The 9,372-nt window shown below is 39.2% G+C and overlaps 1 protein-coding gene and 1 non-coding gene across 2 annotated transcripts in view; one reads left to right on the top strand and one right to left on the bottom strand.

The window, feature by feature from the left end:
• C9 (complement C9) overlaps positions 1-9,372 on the top strand; it is a 76,965-nt gene that overhangs the window by 59,977 nt on the left and 7,616 nt on the right. The gene's annotated exons all lie outside the window — the stretch shown is intronic.
• Positions 7,577-7,679, bottom strand: LOC122151103. The gene has a single exon (XR_006163974.1). It is a non-coding gene; the product is annotated as a U6 spliceosomal RNA (small nuclear RNA).

The following is a 9,372-nucleotide window of genomic DNA, read 5'->3' as shown; positions in this document are numbered from 1 at the left end:
GCCCAGTAATGTATCAGACAGTGTTTCTCTCCTATTCATAAGGTTTTCCCTGGCCAAGTTTGGAGAAGTGGATGGCTTCCTCCTTCTTCCTAGTCTGTCTCAGTCTGTAAGCTGTGTTGAAACCTGTGTACCCTGTGTAATTCTGCTGGCATCTGAAACACCAGTGATACAGCTTCAAGCTTCAGAGCAACATACAAGCCTCACAGGATGACAAACTGACAGACAAGTTTGTCTCCAACAAGTTTAGCTGTTGGAAACCTCTGCACCCTCCTCTTACCTAATTCCCACCTGAAATCTGCCACTCTGTGGTCCCTGGCCGCTCCTGGTCCTTTCCTTTCCTGGCTCTAGGGGCTTGGGGCCCAGCCTTGACTCCCGCCCCCTCTAACCTGTATATCCTGCCATTCCTGAGGTCCCCAAGGCCGCTCCTGGTCCCTCCCTCACGTGTGGCAGGATATCCAAGCAAAAAGGAGTGGCAGGCAAGGCTAGGCCCCAAGCCCCCCAGAGCCAGGAAAGGGAGGAAGACGGATTAGTGGGTACCTAAATCCAGGGAGCTCTGGTAGCATAGTGGCTAAGACCCTTGCCTGCTAACCAGACGGCTGGCGGTTCAAACCCACCAGCCACTCCTCGGAAGGAAGGTTGGGCAATCCTACTTCCGTAGTGATACTGCCTCGGAAACCCAAGGAGGGGTCGCTATGAGTCAGGTTTGACTCGACGGCACATAACAACAACAACAACAACAAATCCAGGGAGGTGGGGGGAAATAAGTATATTTCTTTTTGGGGTCATGAAAATGTCCTAAAACTGACTGTGGTGATGATTGCAGAAGTCTATGTAAGTACTAAAAATCACTGAATTGTGTACCTTAAATGGGTGAATTACATGGTATGTGTTATGGACTGAATTGTGTTCAACCTGTCATACCTGTGGTTAAAATCCCATTTGAGAGCAAGTTTTCTTGGTTGTGTGAAGGCTCTCAAATACAAAAGTTTGTTGTTGTTGTTATTTTTGGTTATTTGGGGGTTTTTTATTTTTATTTTTTCTACTAAATTTTATTTCTTTTGTTGCTGTTCTTGAGAATACACATACATAGACCAATTCAACAATTTTTACATATACAATTATGTTACACTGATTATATTCATCAAGTTATGCAACCATTCTTACCTTCATTTTCTGAGTTGTTCCTCCCTTGTTAATATAAATTCACTGCCCTCTAATGTTCCTATCTAATCTTTCAAGTTGCTGTTTGATCCCCTATACATAGTTCTTAAAAGAGCATAATGCTCAAGGGAGATTTTTTTTTTTTACAAGTAAAGCTAAACTATTATTTGGTTTTAAGATTTCAGGGGATAATTTTGGTTTAATGCTTAAAGATTATCTCAGGACCATACTTTCAGGGTTTCATCCATATTCCATGGCTCCAGAAAGTCTAGAGTTCATGAATATTTGAAATTCTGCTCTGCATTTTCCCCCTTTGGGTCAGGATTTTTCTATGGAATCTTTGATCAAAATATCCAGAAAGGTATCTGGGCACCATCTAGTTCTTCTGGTCTCATGGCAAAGGATGCATTTTTTTCATGGAGGCAATTAGCCACAATTCCATATCATTCTCCTGTTCCTAACTCTCTATCTTCCTCTGTTGCTCCAGGCTAAGAGAGAATAATTTTTGTGCCCTGAATGGTCATTTGCAAGCTTTTAAGGCCATAGGCACTACACAGCAAAGAGGCATAACAGAAGCACTAAACATGTCATTAGGCCAGTTAACTTGGATGTCTCATAACCATACCCTAAACCTCCAAACCAAGGAACCAAATCCCATGAGGTGTATGATTGTACATAAACAGCCTCAGCACCTCCTTTTTCCCTTTTGTCCTTGTTGTAAATACATCTATCCCATAACTTTTTCCAATCCAGCTTTTTGCAAGTGTGCAACTTATTGACAGCAATTACAGTAATTGACTGTGCAACCCTACCTTTAATCAATGCAATTTTTCCATCACTGTTAACTACTCTCATCCCCCTCCCTTCTATTTGTAACAACCACTAATAAACTTAGGTCTCTATACATTTGCTTTTGTTTTATTTTTATATAAATGAGCCATGCTCAATGGCATTCTCCTTGAAGTAGTACCCAGGACACATGCCATATAAGCCATACCTTAGATATGTTATTAGGTTATTAGGTACTGTGGAGTCAATTCCAACACATAGAAACTCTGTGTACAACAGAACGTAACATTGCCTGGAACTGTGCCATCCTTGTATTCATTGCTATGTTAGAGCCAACTGTATAAACCCATCTTGTTGAGGGTCTTCCTCTCTTTATCTGACCTTCTACTTTACCCAGAATGATGTCCTTCTTCAGGGGGTAGTCCTCTCTAATAACATGTTCAAAGTACACGAGATGAAGTCATCATCCTAGCTTCTAAGTGGTATTCCAGCTATACTTCTTTCAAGACAGATTTGTTCTTCTGGCAGTTTATTGCATATTCAATAGTCTCAGCTAACATCATAATTCAAAAGTATTGATTCTTCTTCTGTCTTCCTTTTTCATTGTCCAGCTTTTGCTTGTATATGAAACAATTGAAAATGTCATGGCATGAGAGAGGCCCAACTTAGTCCTCAAAGTGACATCTTTGATCTTTAACACTTTACAGGGAATTTTGCAGTAGATTTTCCCAATGCAATACATCATTTATTTTTTTACTATAACTTCCCTGGGCATTGATTGTAGATGCAAGTAAAATGAAATCCTTCACAACTTCAATCTTTTCTTTGTTTATTATGTTTGCACATTGGTATAGTTATGAGGACTTTTTTGTTTTGTTTTCTGTATGTAAAGACGTAATCCATACTGAAGGCTGTAGTCTTTGATCTACATCAGTAAGTGCTTTAAGTCCTCTTCATTTTCAGTGGCCAAGGTTGTGTCATCTTGTAGTGCAGGGAATTACTTGGTATGCATCTTCTAGCCATAGTTTGTAACTCCCACCAAATGACTAGGAAGGACAATGCAAATGTAAAGTGCTTTTAGCCTACTAAGAGGTTTGGATAGCTTGCTAATAATGTGTGTAAGGGAAATGGCACCCTTGAGGGGGGCACACTGTGCAAATAAGGTGTATGGAACCCTAATGTGGGGATTGGTCAGTTTTGTCATTCCACTACACTTAAAACAAGCCATCTCAGAGGTGGAAAGGGGAATCTTACTGCCATTAAGAGAGAAGAGGCAGGAGTGGAGCACTTCCTTGGATCCAAGATCCCTGTGCTAGACCTCCTTGGCAGAGAGACACCAGAGAGATGAAAGAGACACAGCAGAAAGATGGCAGTAGCAGAGTCAGCAGAACCAATAGAACAAAGGAACTGGCATGAGACAGATAGTGGGCTTGCTGGCCCAAGGAGTAAGAAAGATGAGTGCTTTCAGTCATGAGGCTTTGGCAGGGTAGGGTGAACCTATCAACAGAACTAAAAGAGTTTTGTAACATTGGCCTGAGAGGAGCAGAGGTCAAGGCCAGAGAGAAATGTGCCTGCAGCACAGCTGAGAAGAAGTCTTCCTGATTGAAGAATATTATCCTGACTGTTTCTGAATCTGAATTATATTGTAGTATTACTTCCCTAATAAACCCCATAATCATGGTATTTTCTTTGAGTTCTGTGTGGCCATTGCAACAAATTATCAGATGCAATAGAGAAGTAGCAAGTGCTGTGGGAGGGATGGTTGACATCAGAATTGGTAAAAAGGTTGGAGGGTAATGACATGGCTTACCTCCACCTTATAGGAATCAGCCTTGGCCTAATGCAGCTGATGGTGCTTCTATCTCCCCCTTGTGAAGCTAGAAGAGGTTAAAAGACCACCCTCATGCCCTTTTTTATAGTTGGCATCAAGAGTGGGATTCGTCACAATGGCTCCAGGCTCATGGACACATGAGACCTTGTAAGAAAAAGAAGGAAGGGACATGGGAAGTGAAACTTTTAATTCTTAGATGGTTACTTTGGTTGTTGTTGATGGCTGAAAGGGATGTAAGAGATACTATGCTGCAGGTAAGGGGAGAAAACCACTCCTGAAATGGCTTGGGGCAAGAGCCAGGCACCTTAAAGGAGATGATTGATAGTGAGCCAGGGTCTTCTGGTCCCACCCAGTCGGGGACCCAAGGCCATATGCATATGAATGGGAAGATAAGATATGGAGAAGAGAAACTGGAAAAGAAGAGAAAATTCCAGAAACTGGAATATTTTAAAAAGAGTTATATGTTTTGCATTAGGTGTTTATCTGAATGTTATATGGATATTGAATATTTCTTCTAAATGTTAAAATAAATAATGGGTATCATAGATAACAGACAGCACGTAATTCCATTTTCAGCCAATATTTGATTGGATATGCTAAAAGAGAAACTAGGATTTGTCCAGAAGAAACAAAGACTTTTTGTTTCAAGCCTGTAGCTGTGTATGGAGTATTGGGGGCTTTGGTGGAAAACCTGAGCCCCACCCAGGAAATTTTCATTTGAAAAGAAATGAAAACCCACCCAGAACTGCTGAAGGAAGAAAAGATTTGCATTTGAAGATAGGATCTGCAGAGGAAAAAAAAATGATTCTTTTGCTTTTTGAATTTTGAAGAAGAGGTTTATCTTTGGGTACGTCCAGGCAAGAAAAAGACTGATGCCCATGAAAAATCCCTTCCAGGACTGGAAGTTTAAGGGGCTGTCAAGTAGACAGCCTGGTACACTCACTTGTTGTGAACACCTGGATCTACTTTATGAGTGGAAGAGGGGAGATGCATCAATGAAAAAAATGCTGAGTATGGCGTCTGTTGACCTGGCCCATGGGGGCTAGGAATGAGAGAGGAAGGGGATGCCAGGTCTGAAGTTCAGGCAGGTGTGTGTATTCCTGAGCCTGTGAATGTCGACCTAGCCCATGGTGGCAAGAGATGAAAGACAGAGAAAAGGAGCTGGCAGGACTGAAGTGCGGGAGGTATGTGGATTTGCAAGCTCACAGCTTGGATCATTGACCTAGCTTGGATGGCTAGGTTCAGCTGACCAGAAGAACCTGATGGAATGAAGAGAAAGATGTTTGACAATGTGAACTGGCATAAATTACTGCAATTTGATGTTTTGCTTTTAACTGGACTTTGCTTATGGATATAGACGGTCAAAGTTTCAGGGATTGGTCTAGTTTTAGATGTTCTACTCTTTTCCACTGACTTACCTGCATCATTGCGCTAATATCACATTGTCTTAACTACCATAGCTTTATAAGTCTTAAGAGCTGAAGATCTAGGCCTCCCACCTTCTTCTTTTTCAAAAAGACCTTGGCAATTGTTGACATTTTACATTTCTGTGTAAATTTTAAAATCAGCTCCACAAGTTCTAATAAGGAAAAAAAGTTTTTGGGATTGCACTTTACCTGTAGCTCAAATTTGGGAGAATTGATGTGTTCCAGCTGAGCATGTTGAATGTTGAATATTCTAGTTCATGAGCATTTCAAATCCCTCCATTTATTTAACTTTTTTGAATTTCCTTTAATTCTTCCTCCTACACTTGATATTACTGTCAGTCTTCTTTTTTGTTTTATTTTATTTATTCTAATAGGCTGAATTGTCAGTTCCCTGCTTACTAGTGGCCATTTTTGTGTGCTTATTGGATATTTGAATAAATGAAGTGCACCTATAAAAATCCAACATCTTAAATCATGCTTGGTGGTTATTAGTCTTGTTCTTATTAGAATCAGGAGTGAGGAAAGATCCTGATTCCTGTCTCTTCCATCCAACATTGTTCTTGAGGTCGTACCTCGTATAATAAAGCTAGGAAATGAAATAAAATGCATAAAGACTACAAAGATACAACAATAACACTAGGGAGGTATGCACTCCTTACAGCAATCAACCATTCAAAATCAAAAGGGCAGCATTTGCCCAAGGATAAAATTCACAAATCAGGAAGGTCTAGGAAAGAATGAGAAAAGGAAAAAAGAAAAATAGGGAGTAAGTGGAATGAGTCATGTTACATTATGGGGATTGTAATTACTAACATGAAACGAAATGTGTATGAATTACCGAATGGAAAACTGATTGGCACAATAAACTTTCTCCCAAATCACAATAAAAAAAATTTTTTTAAAGAAGACTACAAAATCAGAAGTAAAATTTTCTCTATTTGCACATAACATAGCATGAGTCTTTACATAGAAAATTATAAGAAATCTACAAATCTACATTAGATTTTATTTCTCTTTATATTTGGATTAATTTTTGCTCTTTATGTTATTAGGCTCAATTGCTAGGTGCAGAAAATTCAAAATTATTATATTTTCCTTGTCAATTAAGTTGTCCTTTTTTATTTCCAGTAATGTTTTCTGTCTTAATTTTTATTTTGACATAACCTAGCTTCTTCATCAGGATGGCATAACTGTTTCTGTTTTTTTTTGTTTTTGTTTTCAATCTTTCTGTGTCCTTAGTTTTAGTTTGGTTTTGTTTTTATCAAGTTCAAAGGTCTTTGTTGTTTAATTTCAGGTTTCAACAAATATTTAACAGGCACTTCCTATTGTAGATGACTTTGTTCCAGCACTTAGTATTCACGAGTGAATGAAAGACATAAAACTCTGTCCTAGCAAACTGTTGGAAAGAAATCATAATGTTAATTCTATGTAAGTGTACATCCTTCTAGTCAGTTGCTCATTTAAGTATGTAGTTAGCAAAAATGGGATCATATACTGTAGTTTTGTATCCTGTTTTTTAGTCAACTATATATTAGAAACATTTTTTTTTGCATTTGATAATCTTTATATCTTAATTTTTTTTTTATTTGGGTGAAAGCAAATTTATTTTCCATACAGCAGTTAACATACACTTTGTCTCATGTCGTAGACTGCAATTTCCCACAACACAATACCTCTCTTCCCACTTCCTCCCCTTAGTTACCTCTTCCCTGTGTCCTTCCCTCCCATGCAAACCTGCCCACTGAGCTGTCTCCTGGTGCATACACAGCCCTTCTATTCTCTCATTATTAATCTGTTACTAGCCAATGTAGGATGTACCAAAAAAAAACACTGCTGTTGAATCGGATCCGACTCATAGCGACCAAGGCAGTATCACTAAGGAAATAGATTGCTCAATCTTCCTTCCAAGGAGTGGACAGTGGGTTTGAAGCACCAGCCTTCTGGTTAGCAGTCAAATGCCTTAGGCCACCAAAGTTCATAAAGTAGGATCTGGAAGAATTTTTTTCATAGTATGTTATGCCAATTGAGTTTGATGTCCCGTGCGATTATGGTCCCGACCCCATAGGTCCAACTACTCACTCCCTCCGGGTAGCTGGCTATGGCCAGAAAGTGACTACAACCTTGTCCTTTGTCAGCTCTACTATATACCTGGAAATTCTTACACAATATACAAATACACTTGTAGAAACATTGTCTGGCAACCCTATACATGATTATGGGCACACTCTCTCCTGTACAGACATACCTAACCATTCAGCCTGTCCACCCATCTATCCACTCACACATCAATATTTGCCGGCACTGACAACACAGTACTGTATGTGCAAAAGGGTCCATCTTGGTTGTCTGTACTTTCCACACACCTCAAAAAAATATGGAATGCTTCATGAACTTGCATGTCATCCTTGTACAGGGGCCATACTAATCTTCTCTGTACCATTCCAATTCTAGTATATGTGCTGCCTGAGCAAGCTCTGGAAACATTTTTAAGATGATTAGATATACAAAGTATCATTTGCACATAATAAAGTTCACTCTTTTTTACTGTAAAGTTTCCTAGATATGGACAAACATATGCAATCATATAACCACCACCAAAATCAAGATAGAAAACTTTTCTATCATCACAAAAAGTTCCCTCATGCTCATTTATAGCCAACCCTTCTCCCACAACCAATACCTCCAGGTAACCACTGATCTGATCTATATCATCAGGTAGGCTTTTGAGACTGGCTTCCTTCACTCAGCATAATATATTTGAGATTGATCTACATGGTTGTAGGTATCAATACCTCATTCTTTTTTTTTTTTAATTGCTGAGTAGTATTGCATAGTTTGGATTCCACAGTATATATAGATAAAACACTGTTTATCTATTCATCCACTAAAGAGCATTTGAGTTGTTCTCAATTTTTTTTTTTGTAATTAATAAAATCATTATAAATATTTGAGAACAGGATTTTGTGTGAACAAGATTTTTTTTTTTTTTTTTTTGTATTTGTTTGCTTAGTTAGTCTGGTACATTTATATAAAAGTAAATAAGAAAAAAAAAACAATCAGAAATTAATGACAGTTACACTTCCTTCAATAATAATGTCATTTGCAAATAAATATGGCTTTATTTCTTACTTTCCAATTTAAATTCCTCTTATGTATCTTCTTGGCTTATTGGATAGTCTAAGAGCTCCAGTACAGAGTTCAATGGAGTGTAAGAGCAGGCATCTTTGCCTTGTTCCGGATCAAAAGGGAAAATATTTAGTCTCTCACCATTCAGGATGATGCTAATTGTAGGTTTCACATGTTGTTGTTGTTGTTAGGTGCCGTCGAGTCACCTCAGACTCATAGTGACCCTGTCTATGTACAACAAAACAAAAAACACTGCCCAGTCCTCTGCCAACCTCACAATCTTTGCTATACCTGAGCCCATCATTGCAGGCACTGTGTCAATGCATCTCGTTGAGGGCCTCCCGTTTTCTGGTGACCCTCCACTTTACCAAGCATGATGTCCTTCTCCAGGAAATGCTCCCTTCTGACAACATGGCCAAAGTAGGTGAGACGAAGTCTGGCCATTCTCGTTTCCAAAGAGTATTCCAGCAGCACTTCTTCCAGGACACATTTGTTAGTTCTTTTGGCAGTCCATGGTACTTTCAGTATTCTTTGCCAACATCAGAATTCAGAAGCATCAACTCTTCTTCGGTCTTCCTTATTCATTGTCCAGTTCTCACGTGCATATGAGGTGATTGAAAATACCATGGCTGGGGTTGTTGTTGTTGTTATGTGTCTTCGAGTCGGACCCGACTCAGAGTGACCCCTCCTTGGGTTTCCGAGGCAGTATCACTACGAAAGTAGATTGCCCCATCTTCCTTCCAAGGAGTGGCTGGTGGGTTTGATCTGCCAGCCTTCTGGTTAGCAGTCAAGTGCCTTAGGAACTATGCTACCAGAGCTTGGGTTAGGCACACCTTAGTCTTCAAGGAGACATCTTTGCTCTTCAGCACTTTACAGAATTCTTTTGCTGCAGATTTTCCCAGTGCAATATATCATCTAAAGTCTTGACTACTGCTTCCATTGGTGTTGATTGTGCAACCAAGTAATATGAAATCTTTAACAACTTCAATATTTTCTCCATTTAATGTAATGCTGCTTATTGGTCCATTTGTGAGGATT

Source organism: Orycteropus afer, unplaced genomic scaffold (assembly GCF_000298275.1).
Source record: "Orycteropus afer afer isolate SDZICR_OR568_19922 unplaced genomic scaffold, OryAfe1.0 scaffold00300, whole genome shotgun sequence".
Taxonomy (NCBI): Eukaryota; Metazoa; Chordata; class Mammalia; order Tubulidentata; family Orycteropodidae; genus Orycteropus; species Orycteropus afer.
Note: the sequence above shows the minus strand (reverse complement) of the source record. Positions and strands in the feature narration are given on the sequence as shown.